Below are 27,893 nucleotides of genomic sequence, written 5' to 3'. Positions count from 1 at the left end.
TTTATCATGGAGACATTCAAATCAATTAAACACTAAAAACATTTTTTTGGACTGTCCTGCTGGCATAATCAACACAAATCAAATTTAATACAGATGGTAATATTTTAAACAAAGATTTCCTACAATGTTCATTCCCAAAATCCTAAAATAATAAATCATATTTAATGTCATCATCGTACTGTCGCTGTGATGATTTTGCGGTTGAGTTTGGTTTTTCAGTGGTGTTTTTGGTCATTTTCTGTCAGTCATTCTAGGTTCATGTTAATCATTCACAGCTGATTTCATTTCTGTTCATTATTTTCTGTGTATATCAGTGTCTGGTTGTTCAAGTCCGTATTTTCAGGTCATCAGCTCTATTCTCTTGTGGTTGTGTCACAGGTTTTGTCCTGTTTAAGTTTGTTTATTGAATGTTTACATAGCTGCCACCAAGTTTCCTGCATTATGTAACTCTTGATTTTAGATTAGGTATTCACAACCAGCTAAACTTTCTTTTGTATCTGATCCTCTACACTTAAGGCTATTTTTTAAGATTGACAAGATTTGAAAACAAAAGATCGTGCAACTGAATGTATAAAGAGAACCAATGCCAATTAGAAAATATTACATTAAACATACACAGATTAGTAAAGGTTGGAGGAATACTATAGAAAAGAACTCTTCCTCTTATAGCTTCGCAACTGGGTTCCTACAACTAGATTGGACAAGAAAATGGGTGAACTCTTATCACCAGACGGAAGCCCTTAGATGAGCGGCCAAATGTATCAAGGAAGATTTTAAGTTCAGTTGCTATGGCTAGACTTCAATACTCCTTTCACCAACTTGAAACTAAACTTTTTTTTTTTTTTGTTGTTGTTGATAATGTTCAACCATGCACTTAAATGCTAACCATGAACATAAATGTAACGGGGAGACACATTGGTTTACCTGTAAAAAGACATTAAGTGTCAGACCTGTGGTGAGGAAGCTGTGAACTCAAAATAAATACGCTCATGTATTTTAACAAGGATAACCTGGCATTTTATTTTGTGCTTGGTACCTAATGTCTGGCCTCTGCACAATCTGCTCTGTGTTGAATTGATGCTCAGACGTCTGGCAAAAGTAGAAATTGAATCCTTGACTAACATATTTATGTTAGTCAATTTACATCGACTAACATTTAGACTTGATTGACAGATGGTTTGATGTTGGAACTTGTTCAAAGTTAGAGCAATTTTTCAAAGATAAAGCAAAGTTGCAATGATTGGAAACAATTGTATAGTTGAGGAAATGTATCAAACAACTGGTTGAATTCAGGGCAAGTGGTGAGATCGCCTCATCAGGAAATCCATTAGATGTTAAATAATAGTATGATTCTTCCAATACATTCAAAATAAGAGGGAGAAAAAAAACTTCCAAAGTTCCCAGCACAGCAAGGTGCTGAGGCGGTTTCTCTATTCCTTACATGACTTCCTGTCTTGATTTACATTTTTGTTGAATATCCGAACCAGAGTTCTTTCATGTGAACAGTTCTTTGCTGTTGAGTCATTCATTGATTTCCTCCATTTAAACACGTTTTCTTCTCCGGTTGAAGTGTTGTTGAGTGTTTAGAAGAGATTCCCATGAATGGCTCTCACTGTCCAATCAAAGATGGAGTATATTTGCTTTGTCTCAAATATCTGCAATGCTTCTGTTGAGGAATGAACACTTGATTAATCAAAACAGGAGGCTGAAACCGAAGCTGACACTTCAGGACTTTTGTAGTCTGCTTCCAACGCAAATGTTTGTTCGACAAATGTTATACTTTAAGAAATGTACAACAATCAGAGGATAATGGCTTTGAGTTAGCATGTAGAAGGACGGGATCTGAGGCTGTTGCTCTTTGAGTCTGACAGAAATAAGGGAATATTGATTTCTAAGCTCATAGGGGAAACGTGTCACTCTGAGGAGCTCATCAAAGAGGATGAAGCGTAATCCAAATATTCACAAGACAAGCATGAAACGTGATGATCCCTGTTCAGGTCACAGGTTTGAAAAACAGGAAGAGCTCAAGAGTTTTTTTTCACATTCGCTTCTATAAACTGTAGTCTGAGCTGCTCTGAGAAACTGAGCGTTAAAGGGAGCATTTACAACGACTCTATATTCAGATTCACCGGGTCTCGTTCCAAAGTAAAGGTGTTTAGCTGAGCTACTTCAAGTGTTTGGGAAGCTCTAGCACTCCAAATTTCACTCAAGATCTGTTTCAGATTAAAAGTAATGAAAACACAAAAACGGCTTATCTTTCTGATAAACTCCTCTGCTCTGCAGAGACTATGTCCTAGAAAATTGTTTTTTCTTTAAATAATTATTTTGGAAAAAAACTGCATCTTTAAAAAAAAAAGGGCACTTGAATAGGTCAAAAGATGATTGAAGTGGGTTTTTAGACACCGGAGATTTAGCTCCAGGGTTGACATTCTGTTTACCCACTTTAAATAATTTTAACTGATTCAGAAGCTGACAAAAGCATTTTTTGTGCCAATGTGCAAGACATTACAGTAGCTTCAGGTCTGCTTCAGAAATTGTGTACATTTTAAAGAGTTCTGGTAGTTTGAAGAGTGTGTGTTTATTGTTTTATTATGTCCTGCTTATAAAGAGTTAAAAAGTTCAGCTTTAAAAAACTTTTAAATACCGGTAACTAAAATAAGGCTAGAGGTCAACTGTATTATTACTTATTTTTTTACTGTCTTATGCTTTGATTTTGTTTTTATTAATACAAATCAATGTTAACCTTGTCCCCTCAGTTGCTGATTTCTGAAGCTGAAAGGTTGGGTGCTTTAACTCCGGTGGTGGTGGTTCCATTTCAAGCATCATTGAAATATAAATTATTGAAATAAACAAACTTCAATTCCGATGTCATTCTATCTGTTCAAAACCCAATGGGATCTGGTGTCTGAAATTATTGTTCCGCTTCATTTGCCAGTGCTTTTTATTAGTTTTCCTTTTCCAGCACACCTGATTCAGTGTGGAGACGATGAGCTTAAGCTCTGAAATTGAGGTTTTAAAGCAGAGCAATGAAACGAAAAAGACATTTAGGGGATGGTCCTCGGAGTTCCGGGCGGCTCCTTGCCACGGAGAGTGGGTTTGTGAATCACAGGTTGGTGGGCTCAGTCTCTGGGTTTGGGGTCTTTGTGGTCATTCAAGGGCTTCCCTCTTTTACATGACACTCTTGGTCATAGCTTCACCAAGACAGCTAGTTGATTTAGAAGTCCAGATGGGGCTGGCATCACCTCCAAAACTCAGGGAGGATAAAGAGCATGCGGGTGGGGGGTTTGGCTCCGTTACTCAAGTTTCTTTTGGAAAGTGATCAAACCTTAAAGAGGCCCTTCATCGTCATTCTCCTTCCCCGCTGCTCATGTTATCCTTGGGCTTTTAGATAAACTTCTTCGTTTTGGGTCAGCCCAGGACTGGAGGTGGGCTGGTTCTGGCTGTCACTTTTGAAGAAATCAAAACCTTTATGGAGTTCTAGGAGATGCGCTGTGGGTGAGAGGAGACGTCATTGTCATTAGACGAATCAGACACATCTGTCCACAAAGCTTCAGTATGAAGCCGAAAACATTCTTCATCTTCTGCTTTGTTGCAGTCATCAGCACCTGCCCCCTTCCCACCATGATTGACTGTTTGTCTCTCCATAACGGCAAATTCAGAAACAAATCTCACCAGTAGTAAAGTTTAGTCTGCTTTCCGGAAAAACTTGACGTTAAAACGACTTTCGGTGACAAAAATGGTTTTGTTTGTTACTTTTCTGTATTTGACTTGTAGGATTTTTATTAATACAGGTTTTAATTTGTAAACTTAAGTTTCCTTCTTTAATAAACACATTCAATTCAATTTAATTTATATAGCCCAATATAACAACAATAGTCATCTTAATGGGCTTCAAACTGGTAGTTGTGTAATAAACATCATACATCAAGAGCATAAAGTCATAGAATTCAACAGGTAATGGCTAAACTAAACAGTCTAAGCTAAACTGGGCATCCCTGCTCTTAGAGCCCTTCATCCTCTCCTATAACTGTTTTTACTGTAGACCTGAAGTCTGTGCATCACTGCCAAAAGTACTGAATGGATTGGATCCGACACCATTCACCCTTCACCACCTAGCACTTGCAATTGTCTGAGTAATCCATTCAGCGCCATGCTTGCATGCCTATGCAGTCTACAATGCATGATTCTGGTGTACCATCCCTTGCATGGGCAAATGACCATGTTTCAATACAGTTTTGTTTGCAAGACATTCATCGCTACTCTATACGGTGCTCTTGTGACAATCCATAACACCTGTCAAAAAATAAAATATAAATAAAACCTCTTAAAATGGGAAAGACCAGGAAAAAATGGACTCCGTCGTGTGCAGACTTTAAAGAAAAAATTCACATTTAAAGAAACGCCAATGATATTCATAGAATTTTAGGATTACGTCTGGGGCTCAGATCTGTTGGTGGGGTCGACGACTCCATTCAAAAATGTGATTGATTTTGAGTTTTTACATTAATATTTAATGTCCACATTTATTATCATCATTATCTGTTTACATTTAAGAACTTATAAAGGTTTCTAAACATTTTAATGTCTTCATTTTTGTTTTGTTTTTCAGAGAAGGCCGTAGATGTAGTGAATGAGTTGAATTTGGCCCAACTTGTTTTTTTGGTTTAAAGACACAGCTTTGATTAAGAGCGAAGAAAAGCAGCATCAGAGTACGAGAAGTCACAGATGCACTCAAGACGAATTCAAGTAAGCCCTTATTGTCTACACGTTATGAAACTTCCTATGATCAAAAGTACAATGTCCTCTGGTATGATCTCGATTTCATCAGATCTTCTCATATATATTTTTCCTTTCCCAGAAGCTCTATGAAAGCTCCACAAAAGTCTTCATGTTCTTTCTACATCCAGCTCCGGTTCATGATATGTAGTTATTGGAGAGGGTGAAGATCTCCAGGAACAGAAGCAGTACCCTCCCTGTGCAGCAGAAACGGTTGAAGACAACTTTTTACCTCTTATGAGATCATAAGATCCAACTGAATTCTGAGTATTCCTCTAAAAAGCAGCGCTCTGAGCAGCAGCCTCTCCCAAACCACAAACGGTCTACGTCAGCGCTAGCTCCACTTTCTCCACGGAGCTAGCGCTGACGGGCAAAAATGCTTTCCTTTTACAGGCACGTCCATCTTTGAAAAAGTTTGGATGTTGTTTGTTCTTCTGGGCGAAAGTAGTAAGTAATTACGTTATATATATATATATATATATTTCCCAGATAAAATCACAAAGGGCTGAACAATAAAAACACAATTCAATACAATACAATACAGTAAAAACACAATCAATTAAATATGATGTAAAAAAACGAAATAGAACAAAATAAACATAGACTAAAAATGACATCATATAAATCTTTATTGTCATTACACAGTGATGCTTCGTACAAAATACAATGAAATTGGGATACTGTCCCACATCAGTGCATTTAGAGAGAAAATAACAATGAAACCTGTCAGCTAATAGAATGTTTGAATAAAAGTGTCTTTAGTTGATTTTTAAACAAATCGACAGTGTTGGCCACACGGAGGGACAGAGGGAGGACATTCCAGAGTCTGGGGGCCATTGCCTGGAACGACCGGTGACCTCTGGTTTTATAATTGGTCTTTAAAATGTTTAAAAGATTTCAATCCGAGGATCGGAGGGCACGGCCAGAAGCGCAGGGACAGAGGAAGTCTGATAAGTTTTGTGGGGTCTGTCCATTTAAAGCTCTATAGGTGAAAAACGAACAAATGCCTGTGCCTCCGTCATCGAGTCATCGTACTTTCAGGTAGGCAAAAGGGCAGTGAAAATAACTCATGTTTCATTAAAAATTAGTTATTTTGTGTACCAAAGATAATATATTATCATATATGGATATTGTTTACTATAAAAGGATGAAGAATGGTGCAGGCCCTTTAAATTTCAGAGATTTCTTTTAGTTAAGCTATCGTTGCTCTGTCACATTAACATCTGAATTTAACTCGACAATGAGACGTTCGGCTTCGGGCGAAGGGAACGGCAAGTTCCCAACACCACGAGCTTCAGATGAAAAGAGCAAACCGATCCATCAGGCCTCAGTGCGCTCACTGAAGGAGCCGTTTGAGGTGGGCCCCACCAGCCCGACAGCTGTTGTGCTTGGCTGCAGAGAGCTGGGAGCTGCAGGGCAGCAGAAACCACCTGTGGCTGCTGTGCAGGAGCTGCCCGGCCACCCCCAGATGGAAGGACAGATAGCAGGGGGGGGGGCAGGAAAACAGTGAAGGATGGAGGGAATGAAGGATATTCTGATCTCAGATTTAAAACTGTTTGAAGACAGGAAACAGTTTTTTAGTTTGTACGTTTTTCTGCATCACATAAATGTTCTTACTGCAGATCTCAGGCAAACGATTGCTGGGGAAGGTAAATAATGTGATCTTTTATTTTTAATTTCGAAGGGCCTATGTCATGCTATTAATGTATATGATTTTATGAAATACGAGTTTTACAGCTCTTTTCCTACGCGGACGTAAGGGGACTCAATCTCTGAGGCTCCGCCTTTCTCTCCTTGTGGGTGCCGCCCATTTCATGACGTCATCCTAGAGCTGGCCTCGGCAGCGTGTCTGCATCTCGCCCACGAAAAAACTAACTTTTGCAAAGATGCATGTGCATATTGTGCAAATGAAAGTAAAGCATTTAGCCGATCACCGCTAGCTCCAGGGAGAAAGTGGGTGTTTCTGTAAGCCTGGGGGCGGTGCTGGAAGCGCAGACTCTTCTTGGAAGGGGCTGTTCTTAACTTTGTGAGGTCACGATGTGTGAGCCTGTTCATCTGTATGGATTGGGAGGGGTTGATGTTTTAATGTAATGCTCAGAGATGTGGAGCAAAACTGCTTTTCGGTGAGGATTTAACATTGTAATAAACTTAAAAGCTTATATATATAATACATGATATAGGCCCTTTAAAACAATCAGAATGAGAGAACATTAGTTTAATTAATCTATTTTTAGCCATGATAAAAAAAACAGTTATAGTTTCTGTAGATAATAAAATGTATTTTATACAACTTTGTTCATATGAAAGGTGTATAAAAATGTCTTGTACCGTCAGACTCTTAACACAGCTCTAATATAGACGACTTTACTAAATACATTCTGACAAACAAGTTTAAGCAATAAAAAAGTCTGTATAAATGTTTTACAGTGTAGTTTAAAATAAGTACTTGCCTAAAATAGTTGTGCATTTCTTAGAAGCTGCTTTTCTTTAATATTCAACTGGTTGTAGAACAAAACGGTTTGGGTTATTTTTTTTTCTGGTGTCACGACCTCATGAAGCTCGTTTGAAGCGGAGAAGTTATTTATTTTTAAAAACAAGATCATAACTCATAAAAATATAAATGTATGGATAAACAGACGTTTTAGTGACCTGATTTGAAACCCTTCAAATGGACAAACTCTTGGTTGTTTTGCCCAAACCTTCTGACAGACATGATTGACCGACAAACATCGGTCTCCCAAAAGCCCCACTGAGGTAGCTGAGGTAGCCTTGGGGCTTCCTGGACACGAATGAAGATAAAACATTTGGACAGCTCAGGATAAATAAGGTATCAGCTCCTCCTCACTTTTTCACATTAGAGAAGCTGAGATGAGGAAACACTCGGAGGAGCAGGAGATGACAACGGTGAGACTGAGCGGAGTTTGCTTGTGGTGAGAAGAGATTGAGCAATTCTTTTGAGGCTGGGGTTCTTCTTGACTGAAGAACCCAGGGCACAGCAGCTTGATTTCCCAAACGCTCATAATTAAATGTTCTCTGTTTGAGCAGGCAGCGGGGAACTCTTCGGCTTGTGTTTTCGTAGTGGCGATCGTGTTTGTGGAGCCAAATATTGGAAACTTTGATACCGAATCCCCTGGTGTATGTTAACTTTGGCAGCAGCCAAAGGATTCTGGGGATGCTTTTACTGCACCTCAGTGTCCACCACCCACCATCTCCTCAGGTTGCGGAGGAGGAAGCACAGGGAAGACATTGTGATGCATCTCAGAGTGAAACGTATCTCCAGCGTCCCAAAAGTTTTCAGAGAAAACACTCCATTGTGGGAGCCTTTTCTTTTTGCAGAGGCCTGTCTTCTGTTGGTGAACTCTGCTTCATGCTCGCAGCGCTGTCTCCTCAGCTGCAGGGGGCTCATCCACCTCCACAGTCAATCCCCCTCTCCCAGCATGCTCAGCACATGTACCTCTGACCCCGCGAGCTCCAACCGCAGATGGGTGAACGTTCGGACTACTGTCAGGAAGAGGGGCGAGCTCAAGCTCCTCTGGCGGCTCTCAGGGCAGCGCAGGACGAGTCGGAGGGGAACGTGAGCCGAGGGCCGCACAGGAGGGAAGGCTGAGTCAGCAAACATGCTGCAGAACAAATAACCCGCTCGTTGTGTTTGTTATTAGGCTCTCCTTTCACGTGTGCTCATGCTTTCGCTGACGGTCGGACTGTAACCTCTTCTGTCACAGTGACTTCCTCTGCTCCTTCACCGGGGCAAACAAACTCCCACAAACTGTCCCTCTCTGATCCACTAACACAACTGTCCCTCTCTGATCCACTAACACAAACTGTCCCTCTCTGATCCACTAACACAACTGTCCCTCTCTGATCCACTTACACAAACTGTCCCTCTCTGATCCACTAACACAAACTGTCCCTCTCTGATCCAATGACACAACTGTCCCTCTCTGATCCACTAACACAACTGTCCCTCTCTGATCCACTAACACAAACTGTCCCTCTCTGATCCAATGACACAACTGTCCCTCTCTGATCCAATGACACAACTGTCCCTCTCTGATCCACTAACACAAACTGTCCCTCTCTGATCCACTAACACAACTGTCCCTCTCTGATCCACTAACACAAACTGTCCCTCTCTGATCCAATGACACAAACTGTCCCTCTCTGATCCACTAACACAAACTGTCCCTCTCTGATCCACTAACACAAACTGTCCCTCTCTGATCCACTAACACAACTGTCCCTCTCTGATCCACTAACACAACTGTCCCTCTCTGATCCACTAACACAACTGTCCCTCTCTGATCCACTAACACAAACTGTCCCTCTCTGATCCACTAACACAACTGTCCCTCTCTGATCCACTAACACAACTGTCCCTCTCTGATCGACTAACACAACTGTCCCTCTCTGATCCACTAACACAACTGTCCCTCTCTGATCGACTAACACAACTGTCCCTCTCTGATCCACTAACACAACTGTCCCTCTCTGATCCACTAACACAACTGTCCCTCTCTGATCCACTAACACAACTGTCCCTCTCTGATCCACTAACACAACTGTCCCTCTCTGATCCACTGACACAAACTGTCCCTCTCTGATCCACTAACACAAACTGTCCCTCTCTGATCCACTAACACAACTGTCCCTCTCTGATCGACTAACACAACTGTCCCTCTCTGATCCACTAACACAACTGTCCCTCTCTGATCCACTGACACAAACTGTCCCTCTCTGATCCACTGACACAAACTGTCCCTCTCTGATCCAATGACACAAACTGTCCCTCTCTGATCCACTAACACAACTGTCCCTCTCTGATCCACTAACACAACTGTCCCTCTCTGATCCACTAACACAACTGTCCCTCTCTGATCCACTGATCCAGTAATTTGTAAATTACTTGTAGACAAATAGATTCATGTACGTCTTTCTTTTCATCGTCCGATCTGCCATCTGGCTTAAAACTGTATGACTTGTTGGCTTCAAATTTGCTCGCCATTTTTGTTGCACCGCTAATATAGGTTGGGGGCGGTAAGCTAGCAGAGTAATGTGTAAACAGAGAGCTCTCAACCACGGGAAGGGGCAAATTTCTATTGAACTACTGCCGCTCTGCAGACACTTTGTCCTAGAAAAATGTCAGTTTGGTTTTTTTTGTTGTCTAAAAATGGCAGAATAGGTTCATATGGGTCTCACACACCACTGTGTGTAAAATATGACTCAAAGGCGATTATTGCGGCTGCAGAAACAGCCGAGCTCTGGTCCAGATGCTGAGTGTCGTGTGGCGAGGGTCTGGGTGCCGATTTTAGAGTCTTTAGTGTGACTTGACAGTCTCAGGGTGGACACTCCACAAGGGAACTGAGCTGGTTGCAATCCCCTCTGGTTTCATAACAATCTTTGGGAATAGTTTGAAGCTTTTGGTTTGCAGACCACAGACGAGATGAAGAGTGAGGGGTCTAAAGGTCAACAGGCGTTTTTCCATCCAAGGCTCAAAGACGACAGGTAAAATTTAAATTTTAAATTTCACTCTAAAAGAGGGCAGGAGGTGTTACTGTCTGCTTTTGCACCACATGATTACAAGTTTTAGGTACTTTTGCCATAATTTAAAACAGGTTTTAGAATCGACGTATGCTGTGCCTTAAGGTTTACATTGTTTGGACTCTTAGTCATGGAGGAGAAGTTTCACAGTTTGTTGATACATGAAATCTCTATTTCCCTTAATGTTTACATAATCGTATTTAGGTAAGTTGGGTTTGTGTTCGCGGTTTCCGTCTGCCTGTTTTGAAACACACCTGGTTTTTGTTTCCAGTTAGCACAGATGTGTCTGGTCAGTGTCCCCCATAGAAATGTTCTGTTATTGGTTCATCTTTACTTTTTGTCCTTGGAAAAATCAGTTTTATGCTCTGGCAGCCTGTCTTTCGGTTTTATTCTGTTTACCCCAACATCATGGCAGAAGATTTTCTTATTTAAGCAGAAGATTCTCAGATGGACAGAAGAAAAAGCTTCAACATTTTTGAGTTTAATGTGAGTTTTGTCCAAAAAGTTGTTGTATTCAAATGTGTGTGACTGACAGACTGGTAACCTGCCAGTCCAATAGTCCAGCTTAGTCCAATAGAACCTGGGATAGGCTCCAGCAACCCCGAAAGGGACAGATGGATGGATGGATGGAGGTTGTAGTAACTACTTTTGGGTGATGCCTTTTTCGCCTCCTTCCTTTGTTCATAATGTAATTTATGTTTTCATGCTTAAAATTTTGATAGAGCTGTTTGTGCTCTTAAGACAAGATTTACACCTTTATTTACACAAAGGATCAGAGACAGACACACAAGGATCCACAAAAAAAGTACACAAAACACCGAATAAAAGAAAAACATGACCAAATATGGCCAAAGCTGTAACGAATACAGAATAAAAAAGTTTCTGAATTATGGCTCATAAAATTGCAAAAACAATTTTCAAAGATCAGCAATTCATCTCTGCTGATTTTATGTGACATGTGGCATACATGTGCTGGTCCATTAGCATGTTTTTATGGATAAAAATGGTACCAACACCTTGAAAAACTGTCAGAATTGTACAAACACACAAATGAAAGGAACCACATTTGATGGTTTCTTGTGTTAATTATCCGCTTTTGTCAGAAGTTGGAGCTGAAATCTGTCAGCAGCTGCACAAGACGTTGAGGAGTTGATGACACGTAGAGAGTGGGCTTTTAGATTGTGATACAGTCTCAGACGGCAGCTCTTCCAGGCAGACGTGGGTCTCGAGTTGGGGCATGCAGGGGCAGCAGCTGTGATGGATGTTTGAGAGCACGTTTACAGCGCTCATGGGCATCAAGTAGAACTGCTAAAGTCCTTTCACCTGACCAGGAGCTGGCTTTCCCTTTGCCTCCAGAGATCCATGAAATCCAATGAACAGTTTAGGTTACAAACAGGATCACTGATCAATAAATAAAAACATGAAATAGGTAAAAACTAATGAGGAAAACTTGAAATTATTAAGCTAAACTGAAAAACACAAGACAGGAAGACAAGACTAAAGTAAATGAAAAAAAAAGCAACAGAACCCTAGAAATAACATAGTTGAGAGATGAAAGAAAAACAAATGAATGCATTAGGAACTTTTGATATATTACAATCACTCTGGAAAAAAAGAAAACCGTTTGTCTGATCATCTTTTGATGTGCTCCCCGTTGTCTTTTAATTATAAATTTTTTTAGGCAGTTTTTTTGGGCCAGTTTCTGCAGAGCAGCAGGTGTTCATCAGAAATTCACCTCTGAATTGAGCAGAGCGTGCAGGTAACTCTGGCCCATCCAGCAAATTTCTTATGTAACAAATGCAACCTTTTTTTTAACCCCTTTTTTTGTTGTCTCCTGGTTTACAATAATTAAAAAATAATTAGAAATGCAATATTAAGCTTACTTTTCTTTAAACATGACCTTCATCTGAAAAATGCCACAATAAAATGTTAAAGACCATAAACAGCATTTTCATCAGAGTGGGTCTTTACGCAAATAAAATTTCGGTCTTTCGTGAATCATGCATGTTAAATGCAATATATAAATGTTTCTTGAGTTCGTCATTCGCCGATGTACGCAGACATCGAGAGGGTTTTTGCATACAGGTCTTTGCGTGAATTCGGTTTGGAGCTGTTCAAGATTTGAGGCTACGTATTTTACGTAGTTTATATATTAATTTATACCATGGTCCAGGTGAATACTCGATTCTGATTGGCTGCTGGTTGTGCTTTAAGTAAGGGTTAATCGCAGACGAAGTGTGCATTATTACTTTTTAACGCAAGCCTGAAGCCTGAACCGTCCGACGCGAAGCTTCCGCGAAGTGCGTTAACAAGTGATAATGCACAATTCGAAGGCCATTAACCCGCTCATACCATGGTCACTTACGAAAGAAAGAGAAATATTAACCAGTTTTTAGTCCTTAATTCTTGTTTGTTTTCCGATTTGGATCGCTTTTCTCACAAAAAACTATTTGTTACGCGGTGTAACAGGTGTAACAAATAGTCCGTGTCGCGCCGCACCACCGCTGCAGTCAAGATTCGGCTATACATATATGCTGATCGTCCCGATGGGTTGAATAAAGCATCAGTTCAAAGAGAAAGTTCACCTCTTGCCGCTTGTTTTTGTTCAACAAATGATGAAGCAAAAGCTAGGTGACTGGAACATCTTTTTTCACCGTGCGCTTGTCGCTTTTTAATGTCCACCCATCAGCCAATCAGAATCAAGTATTCTCCTGGACTATGGTATAAAAAGTGATATACCACAGGATAACCGCACGGTGAAAAAAGAAGTTCCGGTCACCAAGGTTAAATGTTTTGTATCACTGCGCCGGCTTCTTTAAACCAACCTTTTGCTTCATCATTTGGACAAAAACAATCGGTAAGAGGAGAACTTTCTCTCTGAAATGATGTTCAGAGAGAATTTATTCTACCCATCGGAAACATCAGCGTATATACATCGGCGAATCTTGACTGTAGCGGTGGTGCGGCGCGTCGCGTGACTATTTGTTACACCGCGTAAAAAATAGTCTGCTTTTTGTGAGAAAAGCAATCCAAATCGGAAAACAAACAAGAATTAAGGACTAAAAACTGGTTAACATTTCTTTCTAAGTGACCATGGTATGAGCGGGTTATTGGCCAACGAAGTGTGCATTATCACTTTTTGACGCACTTCACGGAAGCAACCGTCTGACGCAGGCCTCCACGGCGTGCGCTAAAAAGTGATGATGCACACTTCGTTGGCCAATAACCCTTACATGTAAATTTTACATGATTGTTTTTGATTTTTAACTAGATACATTCGCAGATTTGTGGCGTTCATTGACCATCCCATGTATGTCTAATGGACTTTTTACTCATGTACCACCCGTGTATAACTTTTATATTGCATATACGGTGCACAAATCACGTTAAAATTATGTAATGAGTGCACAGATCACTGATAAATTACATAAAAACAGAGCAACAATCACGCACTGTTCATGTTCTACGTAGATTTACATGTTTTTTAGGTGGTTTATTCGTACTTCTGCTGTGGTTTTATTTTTTTATTTTTTTATTTTTTTTTTTTTATTTTTTTTTTTTTTTAACTTGTCCTGTCCAACAGCTAGGCAGACAGATGAGAGCTGAGGGCCTCTTGGGTTGGACATATTTTACTTTAACAAGAGGGGTTATTAATCTTCAGACAAACCAAAGGTATGTCTGAATAAACCCCTTTTGTAATTGAGGCCAAACTTTATTAATTTCAAACATGTCTGAAAATCTTTGGTGTTGGACCGGACGGAAAAGGAAAGAGGGGAAGAAGAAAGAGGGACGTTAGAGAGAGGGGGGGTAGGGGGTGATAATAGGAGGGGAAGGGGGATAAGACCATGAAGCAGCATAAAGCAACAAGTTTACTGGTTGTTAATCATTATGGTAAGGTTCAAATGTAAAAAAAAAACAAAAAAAAAAAAAAGGGCGGAGCCTGTCCACACACACACTCAAATGTTATAAACACACCTGTTAGTTGCAAAAATGTCCACCTGTCGACATGTACACAAAACAGATAGTGTTCACACGCATACTTATGCCTTAAAACCAACTAGTGTGAAATATTTCAGTCATTCAGTCTGTTGAGCTGACACCTGTGCTCAGGTGAGTGTTTATGTTCTTCTAAAATGGATGGTGGAACGTGAAAAGAAGGAGGGAGAGTGCCCAGCCATCCCCACCCCAAGACCCCCACCGCACCAGCAGCGGCAGCCGGATTCCCCCCAACACCACACGGGAACCGGCAGGGAACAACCGCCGCCCGGGCGACCAAGCCCGCCACCCAGGCCAGGACCAGCAGGGCCGCCGCAAGGCCCCCAGAGCCAGAGAGCAGGGAGGCACGGAGGGAAAGAGGGCGCCGCCCCAGCCCAACCAGGAGAGCAGCCCCCCCGCCGCGCCGGGAGAACCCAACGCAGGGCCCCACCGGAGAAGGACGCCCACAGCCCCAGACGAGCACCCCACCACCACCCAGGAGTTCCGGGCATCCCTCCGCCCCAACCCCAGGTACGGGCCAGGACCCCCCAAGGGAGACCCACTCCGCACTCCAGGCAGCCATCCGCCCGGCCAACGGTTGGTCCAGGGAGGAGCGAGGCAGGGGCCCGCCGCCCCCGCCCAGGAGGGGGGAACCCCGGGGAAAAAAGAGGGCCCACAAGGGGTGTTGTAAATATGGCCCGACCAGGCTCGGCCACAGTTGGAAATTTGGCGGGGCCCAGCACTCAGGAGCAAGGACCAGAACCCACCCCCCAGGGACACGAACACCCCCGGCTCAGATGTAATGTGAACCCCCCCACCGCGCGGAGAGAGCACCGCCGGGCCCAGGAAGCCAGCACCCCGGGGACACAGCCGCCGTTGCAAAGGGGCCCGTACCCCCCACCAGGGAAGAGGCAGGGGACAGATGGTCCTAGGTCCCACCTTCCTTGCAAAATGTGTGTGCGTGTATGTGTGTTTGAGAGAGTGTGTGTGTGCATGTGTGTGTGATTATGTTGGGATGTATATATTGAGGGGGGAGGGGTGTGTGTACTAAGGGGGGTGCGGTTAAAATTGGCGGGTAGGGCACTAAGGGGACGTCTCCTGATTACTCACAGTGACGTCCCCTCACCCTCCCCACCAAGGGGCCCTAAATGTCTAAGGTGCGGTTAAAATTGGCGGGTAGGGTGCTAGGAGGACATCCGCTGCTTGCTGGCAGTGATGTCCAAGCACCCCCCCTACCAAGGGCCCTACATGTCTAAGGTGCAAATAAAACCGAAAGAGGGGGGGCCCACTCCATACGGCAACCACAGGAGGGGGGTCACTGCCTAGTAAACCCCCCCCCCCAAGGCTCATCGCAGGCTAAGCCCCCCACCCCCTCACCCTATTATGAGGTTATATGAGGAAGGGGGTAAGTTGGGGACAGATGATAGACTGTCCCCCGGTGGTCAAACAGCCGTCCCCCGCCCCCCCCCCCCCCCAGCAAGGGGGCCAGGCCCACCCAGCCCCGGGGCCCCACCCCCGGAGGCGCAGACACCCCAGGCCCAGCACCACCACCCCCACACAGAGAGAGGGGAGCCAGAAAGCGCCGGCCCCCCCCGGAGCAAGCCCAGGCCCCCACCCCCAAACGCCGGCCCTAGAAGAGCTCTGGTCAGGCCTCGACGGGACCGAGGCAGCCAACCGGCCGGGGAAACCGCCGATGGCCTCAGCGGAGACCCCGACCCGTCAACCCCCCCTGCCCCGTACCAATAGTGGCCCCCCCCCTCCCCCAGAATGCCCCCCCACAGGACAGGGCCGACAAGACCCCCACCCCACCCCACCCCCAGACCCCGCAGCCGAAGCGGATGACACCCAGAGCGACCGGGGGCCCCAAGAGGGTTGTCCCGTCCCGCCCCAGAGCCAGGGAAGGGCCGATCCCAGCCCCAGGTGTAGACGGGAAGCCCATCCAGCGCCGCTGGGCCCCCCCCCCGAGCAGCGCCCCCCGCCAACCCCCCCCAGCACAGGCAAAGGGACCACCCCCCCAAGCCAAGCCAGACCACCACCCCACCCCCCCCCACCACGCACCCCCACACCCAAGCCCAGAGGACCACGCAGCGCCCCAGGCCGCCCCACCCAGGCGCCGGACCCGACCCCCCGACCAACGGAGCCCCCACCACCCCCGGCCAGGCACCGGAGGCCCCGACCCCCACCCCGGCCCACGGCAGAAGGGCAAGGAGCAGCGACGACCATGCCCCCCCCACCCCCTAAGTCACGGAGTTAGCTATGGGAGACCAGAGAGACCGAATTCTTTCAAAGTTACTTGAACTTTGGGCTGACATTTTTTCCAAGCTGATATGATCAAGCAGCAGATTTCTGTGTTGACTTATATTTATATTTTTTTTGCTTTTCCAATTTATTAAAATAGTTTTTTTAGCAATGCAAAGAGTTATGAAAATGATAGAGCCTAATCCTCCTTCTACATCGATGGCACTCATGTCACCAAGCACACAAAGTGACGGTGAAGCTGTGATTGAAACCTTAAGCCAGACTGATAGATCGGCACATACCTGCTGCCAGAGAGCCTGGACAGGCATGCAGAACCATAGTGCATGCATGCAATTGTCGGGTAGATTACTGTCACAGTGCTGACAAATGTCTGAGTTACTGAGACCCATCTTGAACATCCTCTGTCCAGTGTAGTAAATTCTGTGAAGAGTTTTGAAATGGATTAGCTGCAGATTTGGATTTTTTGTCATTTTAAAGGTGTTTAGACAAAGTTCTGACCAAAAACTTTCATCTGTGCTGATGCTCAAATCCGCATCCCATTTTGTTGTCGGAAGTGAAATATTGTTATCTAAATTACATAAAAGTTTGTATATTTTGGAGAGAGTTTTATTCATTGAGAAATTGATCAGAGTGGTAACTACATCTGGTAGCTTTAAATCGTTGTCTCTGTATTTAAACTTTTTAGTAATAATTGATTTAAGTTGCTGATATTCCAAGAAGTTATATATTCCATGTTTGTCTTGAAGTTCCTGGGGAGTTATGAATCTTCTATCAATAATTATGTGCTCTAGTTGTTTTATGCCCCCTGCTTGCCAAGCTGGGAAGTGGATAATTTTTTTGTTTATGAGGATGTCTGGGTTGTTCCAGATGGGTGTCATTTTGCACGGTTGAATTGATGATTTTGATATTTTGAGAAATTCCCACCAGGCTGTTAAAGTGGCATTTATATTAATACTTTTGAAACAATCCTGTTTTTTAACTATTTGACTAATAAATGGAAGATCTGACAGGTTGATCTTTCCACATAACGCCTGTTCCAAGTCTAACCATGAGTTGGTTTCTGGATTATTTTTTAACCATTTTAAGATGTATTGTAATCTATTTGCAAGAAAGTAATTGTGGAAGTTAGGTAATTCTAATCCTCCACAGCTTTTTGCAGATTTTAAAGTTTTTAGACTAATTCTTGCAGGTTTATTGTTCCATAGAAAGCTTGATATGGATGAGTCTAATGTTTTGAACCATTTTAATGGCGGTTGTGTGGGAATCATTGAGAAGAGATAATTAACTTTGGGTAAGATTTTCATTTTAACCGTGGCTACCTTGCCCATAAGGGACAAAGGCAGGTTGGTCCAGCGTGTTAGGTCGTCCTGTATGTTTTTCAGTAATGGGGTGTAGTTTAGCAGCACCAGTTCTGATATTTTGGGGGAAAAATAAATACCTAGATATTTTATATTGCCTGATTTAACTGGTATTGTGAGTCCTTGCTCCGCATTACTGTTCAGTGGTAATAAAACAGATTTATTCCAATTAATGGAATAGTCTGATATAGAAGAGAATTCATTAATGATTGTTGCCGTTTCATTTACAGAATGTATATTACTTAAAAACAGTAATATGTCATCTGCATAGAGACTAATTTTATGATGGCTGTGTTTGGTTTTAATTCCTTTAATACTCTCATTCTGTCTTATTGCTGCAGCTAGAGGCTCGATAAATATTGCAAAAAGCGAGGGGGAGAGTGGGCAACCCTGTCTAGTTCCTCTTCCAAGAAAAAACCTGTTGGAAGTCTGTTTATTAGTTCTAACTGATGCATTGGGGTTGTGAAATAATATTTTGATCCAATTGATGAATGATTCTCCAAACCCAAACTTATGGAGGGCAGCAATGAGGAACTTCCAATTTACTCTATCAAAGGCTTTTTCAGCATCCAGTGATAGTATAGTCATTTCCTGGTTTTTGATGGTGGCAAAGTCTATTATGTTAACGAGTCTGCGGACATTGTCATCCGAGTGTCTGCCTTTGATGAATCCAGTTTGATCAAAGTCAATTATGTGAGGAGTGACTTTTTCTATTCTCTGTGCTAGTGCTTTGCAGATAATTTTTACATCTGCATTAATTAAAGAAATGGGGCGATAGCTTGAAGGACTCGTGGGGTCTTTGTCTGGTTTTAGAAGAAGGATAATGTTGGCAGAGTTCATGTTAGGTGGTAGAGATTGGCTTTCATTGATAAATTTTACCGTTTTATAAAACGTTGGTGCCAGTTGTTCCCAGAATTCCTTATAAAACTCTGCAGGAAAGCCGTCAGGCCCTGGTGCTTTACCATTAGGCATAAGTAACAGAGCTTCATGAAGCTCAGACAACGAGAGCGGAGAGTCTAAATTTGTGATTTGATCTTCGTTTAACTTGGGCAGGTTTATATTGTTGAGAAATGAGTTGATGCTTTGTTCTGATGGATTGATCTGTGGAGTGTATAAGTTTTGATAAAAGTCTTTAAACGCATTATTAATTTTTACCGGGTCATGGGTGACATTCCCTGTTTGGTCCATAATCGAAGTGATTGTTGATTTTTCTTTATTAATTTTAAGCTGATTAGCTAGAAATTTGCCAGATTTATTTGAGTTTTCATATCTTTCCAGTCGAAGCCTTTGTATCTGGAATTGTGTTTGTTTATTGATGATGTCATTTAACTGCAGTTTTAAATTTTTCAGGTCGCCCAGTATGTGTTCCTGTGCAGAAGCAGCATAAGCAGTCTCCAGAGTTTTTATTTTATTTCCTAATTCTAATAAATCTGCTTTCTCCTTGCGTTTTTTATGCGTTGAATAAGAGATGATTTTCCCTCTCATGACTGCTTTTGCTGCTTCCCAAAGAATACTTGGTGATATTTCAGAAGTATCGTTGAATTCTAAGAAGGTTGCCCACTCTTTTTTAAAGAATTCAATAAATTCCTGGTCTTTTAACAGAGACGTATTAAACCTCCAGGTTGAACCCGAGGGTCTGGGTACTTCCCTTGAAATAGTAACAGAAACTGGTGCATGGTCACTGATAATAATTGGATGAATGTTGGAACTTTTAATTTCTTTCAAAAGGGAGTTACTGACTAATAAATAATCTAAACGAGATTGTGAATGGTGAACTGGAGAAAAAAAGGTGAACCCCTTAGTGCTTGGATGACATGAGCGCCAAGCGTCGCAGAGACCCAGATCATTCATGTACTGCTTTAGAATACTTGCAGACTGCCATGTACGCTGGTTTGCTGCTGTGCTGAGTCTGTCAAGTTCAGGGTCCAAAACAAGGTTGACGTCTCCTCCTATAATGATTGTGGAGTCAGAGTGAACTGAGAGTGAGGTGAAGAATCTGTGAAAGAAGGAAGAGTCGTCAACATTCGGGCCATAGATGCTGGCGATGCAAAAGTCTTTATTCTGAATGGATATATTAATGATTACAAATCTGCCTTCTGGGTCAGTAACTGTATCCTTATGAGTAAATGTAACATTTTTATTAATCAAAACTGCAACCCCTCTTTGTTTGGAGTTGAAACTGGCAGAATACATAGCTGGATACTGGGAACAGCACAGGAGTTGACCAGCTGATAAAGATAAATGGGTCTCCTGCAGCAGAGCTATATCTGCTTTAAGATCATTCAGGTGATTTAACACTTTCAATCTCTTTGGCCCAGAACCAAGTCCACGCACATTCCAGCTAACGATGTTAAGACTGCTCATAGCTGTTCTAACCGGGAGAGTGCAAGGCTAAATAGTGCGTGTGCCCGTCCGTGTGCGCGTGCCCGCTGTGCGTACCTGCTACACTGACAAGCGCTATGCGTTGTGGGTGAACGTGTCTTGGCTATGAGCTGCATGTTACGTGCGTCCTGTGTGAGCCTAAGTGAGGTTTTTGCAGTTTATCAACGTGTGTGTGCGGGATCGCGTGTGCATGCTCTTATGCGCGCTAGTATGCGCGCTAGTATGCGCGCGCGCCCGTTCCGTGCATAAATAAATACTCACCATGGTTGCGTTGACTTTACCTGATTCACATATGAGGACATGGGAAGGGGGGGGGACAAGAGAAAAGAGAGAGGGAAAGAGAAAGAACAAAAAACAACGAAACAACAACAGAAACATGAATGTGAGAGAAAGAAAAAACACTTTTCCTGAGAGGTGTGGATTATTGATGATCCGATTATTTCCTAGTTAAATAAGTTTGCGGGTTTCTTCTGGGCAGCGCAGATGTCAGTGCGCCTCTGAAAGCCTTCAGCACAGCCAGGGTGTTACCTCTGGGTCCCGGAACAGCTTGCCATTCACAAAAAGTTTATCAACAGCAACCACCGCGCGTGCTCCAGCAGACAGGTGCTTCCTCCTCAGCGGGAAGAGGATTTTCCGCCGGCGGAGGATCTCGCCTGGAAACTGATCATTCACGCTATAATGTGTGTCTTTCAGCTCGCGCCCTCTGCTTTTTACCTGCATCTTTTGTTTATAATGTTCAAATTTAGCAACAATAGGACGGGGACGCTGATTGTCCGGCCTTTTTCCTCCGAGCCGGTGAACCCTGTGGAAGGAGATCTTCTGGACTTCTTCCTTGGGGAGTTTCAGGTGGACCTCTATAAAGGACTTAACAATGTTCTCCGGGACTTCCCCTGCCTCTTCTGGAATCCCTGCGAACACTAGATTGTCCCTCATGCTCCTCGCCTGAAGATCCAGGAGGGTTTCCTTGATGGATCGGTTTTCCTCAGAGAGACGGGCGGTGTCGTGGCCCAAGATCTTCACGGTCTCTCTGAGGGCCTGGTTCTCCGCTGCGAGCTCCTGCACCTGCTGTTGGCTGAACTCCAGAGACTCTCGCAGACCTTGGAATTCCTTATGGAGGATCTCCAGCAGATTTAAACGGCAATCAAGGCTGGAGAGCCTTTTATCAATTGAATCCAGGATATCACTCATGTTGCTGCCTGGGGAGGAGGCAGCCCCCGGGGAGTCTTCGGGACGGTTGCGTTTGGTGGACGGAGTGGCGGTGTTGGATTTCTTCATGAGGCAGGTATTGAAACACTCGTCGATGTAATTCTCCAGATCCTCCAGGTCCTCCAGGTCATCCAGGCTGGCAAATGCTTGACAAACTTTTTCAGATTTTTATTTTTTAAACTTTCTGGATTATTTAAATATGGCGGTGTAATTAAATAAATCAAAAATGTTTGTTCACAACTTACGCGCCGCCAAGTAAACTCACCACACTCCTCTCGTCGGCTCTCGCGATACTACAGCATCACGTGCTCCTCCAGTGAGCCTGCTGTGGTTTTAAACTGATTCATTCTTGATACATCTGTGAAAATGTCAGGTGAAGACCACAAATTTTCTCTTCTTTTTCCACGTTTATTCATGTATGATCAATTTTTATCCGTGCAATATGCCCAAAATGTGCGTATGGTGACCTAAGGTTTTTCCTACATGGCATCAAGTTTGAATTTTAAAACACATACAGCAAGCTCGGTTACAACAAAATATCTTCCTGATGAATTTTTTTCATCTTAGAGAATTGCTACGATCTGGAAAACGTAAACAAATTCTAAAATTTTAAATGCTACTTGACTCACTTTTTATTTTGTTGAGCTGCATATTTAAACATATTGGACATAAATGTGGTGTCTCCGTTTTGTGACCCGCCAGACCTGCTCACCACCTATCATCACTTGAAATCTATCCAGTGAAATGCTAATCGCACTGTTTCTACAATGATCAGTAAAAATTCTTTCAGCATGAGATTCATGGAGATGAAGATGGAATATGGTGTAAAAATAGACAGTTAAATCCCTAAACATAAGAAATTGTTTGAAGAAAAAAATGAATCCCATTTCTTGGGTTTACTTAGATAAGATGGTAAATATTTAAATCCAATTTTCACAGATTTTATCTGGGCACATTTATTTAGCTACCAGCCGGTGGAGATGGCTGCAGCGGGTGTCTGAGGGGATTCTGCGTCCTGTGGCCCGTCTGGCAGCTGTCCCACATCAGGATCTGATGCAGGCAGGCACCTTCCCTTCAGCTGGGAGCTCTGCCAAGCTGCTGGACCAGGAGGACTCTTTGATGGGGTAGAGCGAGCCTAAGGGGCATTACAAAATGCACAAGGAGGAAATAATGAGAAAATCATGCTAACACACTTATTAAAACCAGCTTTCTTACGGCTGAGGCTTGAATCTTTCCTGCTGTCTCTGCTGTTTTCATGCGTTTCACAGGGATGGGATGTATGGTGAAGAGTATCAAAGTCGTGTTGTGATTAGTTTGTTTCCTTAGGGAGTTGTGTTTTTGTTGTGATGGTTTAGTTCCTTGCCGTAGAGTTTCTGCTCAAGAATGACTACCTTTGACAATGTCTGTACGATGGAGAAAAATGATAAAGAAGAAACAGAAACTTTAAGATCCGATTTGATTCAGATTTAAAATCAGAAGACAGCTTCAAAAATTATGACAGAAATGTCAGCATTAGGTTCAAACATTTTTAATGTATTTTTCATTTTATGTACCTGCCTTAGGACAACAGATGTTATTATCTTTTTGTACTAATTTTGGCATATTTATGGTCCGGCTATGCTGAAGCATTACTGTAATTGTGTGTGTTAATTGTAAATGCAACTGAGAAGTTTCTTCCAGAGTTAACACTCTAGAAGCTTCCCTTCATATTCAAGTTTACCTGTAGTTTAAACACATCAGGAAATACTCTTGTCTCACTTTCAGTCAGACGTGTGGAAACACTGAAAAAGTTGTCCTTTTATCGATCCTTTTAGCTAACTTGCATACTGCGCTTTTTACACATTTATTTGTTTTTTTTTTTAATAATCATTTTTTGTTTAACCTCTATTTCTGCCTTTTTAGAAAGGATTTTTCTGACCTTTTGTCTTGTATATTTTTGGCACTGCATCTTTTATTTTAATGTGTTTTGAGTATTTAATCAACTGTCCGCCTGTAAGTACATAGTCATATAGGTGGAGGAGAGCTTTAGGCACCATGTTAGAAGCAAACAGCTCATCCAAACTATCAAGCACAGCGGTGGAGGGTTGATAATGTGGTCTTGTTGTGGGTTCTGAATTTCAAACTGCAGATAATTCAGCCCACCTGGAAGCTCAAAGTCCAGCCTTCAAACTGACACCTGGCACATTTTCTACGTATGAAAGTTCGTTTTTTTGTGACACATGCGTGATATATGTTATACATAAGTGTTTCTTGCGTTCGTCACTTGTCGATGTGTCTGTCGACAGTTTACACATATTTTATGTAGTTTATACGTAATTACGTAAATCTTATACAATTGTGTGCAATTCTTGAGAGTTGCATGCGCAAACTTGTGGCTTTCGATGAGCGTTCCACGGACTTTTCACGCATGTACCACCGATGTATTGACTTTAATATTGCGGACTAATCATGTCCAAGTAATTGATTCACTAATTACTAATGAATTGCATATAAACAGCGCAATGATGGGGGTTCATGTTCTACATTAATTTACATGTTCTTTGCGTGGTTTATTCATGCTTCCCCCGTGGGTTTGATCGTGGTTCATTCATGAGACATCTGTGAAAAGACCAGAACATTTTTCATGTATATTTACATAGGATCATGCAATTTTTGCAAAATGTCCATAGTGGCTGTGTGACTCACCCCTAAGATGCAGACATGGACCTTCAGAAAGCCGGTTCCTTATAACCAGGAGACAGATCCACGTGTGCTGGCATTTGCTTTTCTTTCCTCTTTCTAGGGCCCAGTGAGGATCAGATAATTCCAGAAAAACCTCCACAGGGTGGACGTTCATTTCCATACTTGGAGGCTCATTGGGATTGGTAAACTGTTTGTCTGTTTGATTAACAAATTTGGTATGGTTGGTTTGTAGGAACACACGAAGGGCAGTTTCCTATTCACAGCTATCACTGATTTTATGACACGACATAACCATGAAAATATGTTTACTACTAATTAAAAATAATTATAAAAAAGTTTCTATAGAGATCAAGTGTTTTGAATAAGAATAAATGCTACTTCGCACCTGCAAACGCAGCTCACAGCTGGATGCATTGAAGCTGAGCCTGCTCTCCAGAGGGAGCCAACAGTCATTCTGGGAAACACTGGTCATAATGTTCAGATGCATAATGGACAGCAGATGCTCTATTCTCATGTACACTTTCTTTTACACTGCTAATGTGCCCACAGTTTTTTTACGAGTCAAAATAGTATAATGTTTTTAAAACTTTTGAGTCTTAGTGCAGGAAAGTTACAAAATTGATCCAAATCATCAAAACGTACCATATTTGCCACAAAATATACATTTTAGAGAAAACTCTCTTTCTAAGAAAACACAATCATATATGTTTGTGTGATGCAGTTTTATACTTGGGCTACACTTGACATGAAAAACCTTAACCTAATGAGTTTTGTCAATTATGACCCCAAAAAATAATTCAAATCCTGTTTGGCACCATTTTTGGGGCCAAAAAAGCCTGTTGCTGATCACAGTGGATCTATAACCTGACACCACATGTGGAATTAAAGCAGCAAAACAAGATATAAAATGGGTTATTTGTATGACCTCAATGTTCCAAAAACAGCTAATGTGGCAGGACAAAGGAAACCGCTATAATGGGTGGATATGGGCTGCTTGCGGGCGAACAATGGCCAAACTTGTACGGGACACAAAGGTAGAAATATCAAGGTCGTAGAACATTTGGTGACCCAGTTGAGTGAAAATGTTCATGTATGGGCATGCTGCGGGCAACAGGTTGTTGCGAACACTTGTACAACACAAAAGGCCAAGTAAAGTACAAAGAGCTTGATTTTTCATATTTTCAATTCCTCCAAATCCTGCGCTCTGTGCAAGGATTGTGTATCATGTGGATATGGCATTTGCACGCCATCTGTAAGGGGCCAGTACGTCCACCTTACTAACGACTAGAGTGTGGCGTAAGAACACGCTACGACAGGATCATCCGTATGTCAAAAGTGTGTCCAGCTTACACATTAGTCTTGTGAATACTTCTTGTCAGACTTACCGCACACACGACAATGGTACTACAGTCGTAAGTGTTTTCATGACGTCTTTTGAGGTGGCTGTATGAGCCTGAAAGAAACTGCAAGACACACCTGCGCTCCCCTTAAGATACAGCTGCTCCCCTCTACGACCCTCCTTGGGCTTGGATGACCCAAAAACCTGCAGCAGCCGTACAGGTAAACTCCCCCTAACGGGTGCATGTGACTAACCCTGAATTTACACGGGTCTATCTGCCGTGCATCTCCGTTGCATTGCGTGGGGAGTCTGTCTCACGACCTTCTGTTATTGTCACTGTTGGGTCTCCAGTCCGTTTCCCCCCTGACTCCCGGAGGAGTGGTTTGTCCTGTCGCCCCTGTGTCGATCAGTTCCGCCTGCTCTCCTTACTTACTCATCCAAAACTCAAGCAATCAGGCCCATGTCCTAACCTTCTTCCAGGAGTTCTTGTAAAATGCACGTTTTGTGTCTTCAATGACGTTTTGCTTTGGTACTACGAAAATGAATGCTTTTACTTAGAAACACAGACCTGTTTCCTGTTTCTTCAGCTTTTCCCGCGACTTTAATGCGTTAGCGGACTGGAGATGAATCTCCTGCATAAAACTTGTGTTGCGTTGCAGAGGAACAGACGTCAGACTGACGGAGGCAATCTAAACATTCCTATTGATTTAAGAATGTTCTTTTTGTGTCAACGTAACAGAGACGTACCACAGACGGACCAGTGAATACACCCATTGACCACCCACCTGTCAATCACAATCATGCCACACATTTAAGTTCTAATATCATCGCCCACATGCAACATACCAACAAAATGACAGAAAGTAAAACAAGGCTACGTTTTCACACCAGGCTCGACATGAGTTTATTTCATGGTAAAGTTGGAGGTTTTAACAATGGAGTCAACGGGAAATAACTTTCTTCAAAAACCACCCTCTGCTGGTCATTTAAAGAAATGCAACGTTTGGTACTTTTGTGTTTTCTGGAACTGACTTTGATTCCGACCTTGAAACCTTGAAGCGTCCAGGGTTTCAACAAATTCTGACCAATCCCAAAACGGAACAGCAAAGCCTCAGGATTTATGAACCGGTGATCACAAAGTTTTGATGGATCATGTTTGACTTTGGTAAACACCCATGTGCTTCACAGAGAAACCTAAACACTTATTTCAAAATAAAGGTGTCTTAAGAAACATGTCCTTGTTCACTACAAAACTATTACAATGTGTGTGATCTTTGTTTCACGGCTTTTCTTTCAGGTTTTTTGTCCAAACTCCGGTTTGGATCCTAAAAATCCCCATTATCGGGTTTGTCAGATGGCTCAGATTCTGGAGACAGCAGAAATGAACCACCAGAACAAAAATAGCTCAGTAGGTTCACGCTTTAATTCAGCAGTTGTGAGCAAATAAATCTGTGTTAAGTCTGTGAGCGTGGAGAACAGAGCAGCTCTGCGCCGGAGAGCGCCGTCTGACCACCTCTGACTGCTGAGAGTCAACACGGAATCCGCTGTTATTAAATGATTTGGGAGTTGCCTTTACTTTATGACTGGCATTACTTTTTTTGTCTTTGGAATGAGGTTTGTTCATTCTTTTGTGTTTGCATAGTTTTTAAAGGAGCAGAAATGCAAACATTAGGAGTCATAGGAAAGTTTTACTACAAGTCTGTTGAAATCCGTTGAGCCTTTAACTGATTTTCTGCTGACCTGAAATTTCAGTTTGTCTCTTTAACGATGGTGCTGGAGGCTGATGTGTCAGGAGGCAGAAAATCTTTGAGTTTCTGTTTGACACGTTTTCTATTTTACAATAAATAAACAAAAGCAATGTTCTTGTCATTTAAACACAGCTTACAATAAAAAAAAAAAAAAAAACATGTTGAGGTCCTGCGGCGTGTTTTGAACATCAGGTGTGGCGGTCTGGACGCAGCATGTTTCGGGCGTCATAGTGAATGTTTTCAGGATTCAAATATCTAAACTTTGAAAACTTGGCGCCAACCAAGCAGGAACTCAACTTCATACTGTGACGCGTTGATGATGTGATCAGCGGGTGGAGCCCAGAAAACAACATGGAGGAGAAGCTGATCGTTCTCCTCATGAACTTAATAACTTTTTTTTTTCTTTTCTTATGTCCATTGAGATAAAAACAGCCACTGCACTGAGCTGCGCTCAACCGACCCAACCTGGAAGCAGCAGGTTGCCACTGACTCTCATATTTCCAGAGGGAAGCCACTTTTATAAACCCTCTACAGGTGAGCAGCTGGTGAGCACAGGTGGGCCTAATTTACTAAATGGCACTCCACCTGCCACATAGAAAAACCGTGTAAGGATTCAAAAACAAATAACAT

The sequence above is a fragment of the Oryzias latipes genome, chromosome 22 (genome assembly GCF_053564925.1).
Source record: "Oryzias latipes strain Hd-rR chromosome 22, Olatipes_Hd-rR_3.1".
Taxonomy (NCBI): Eukaryota; Metazoa; Chordata; class Actinopteri; order Beloniformes; family Adrianichthyidae; genus Oryzias; species Oryzias latipes.
This window is presented reverse-complemented; position numbering follows the sequence as displayed.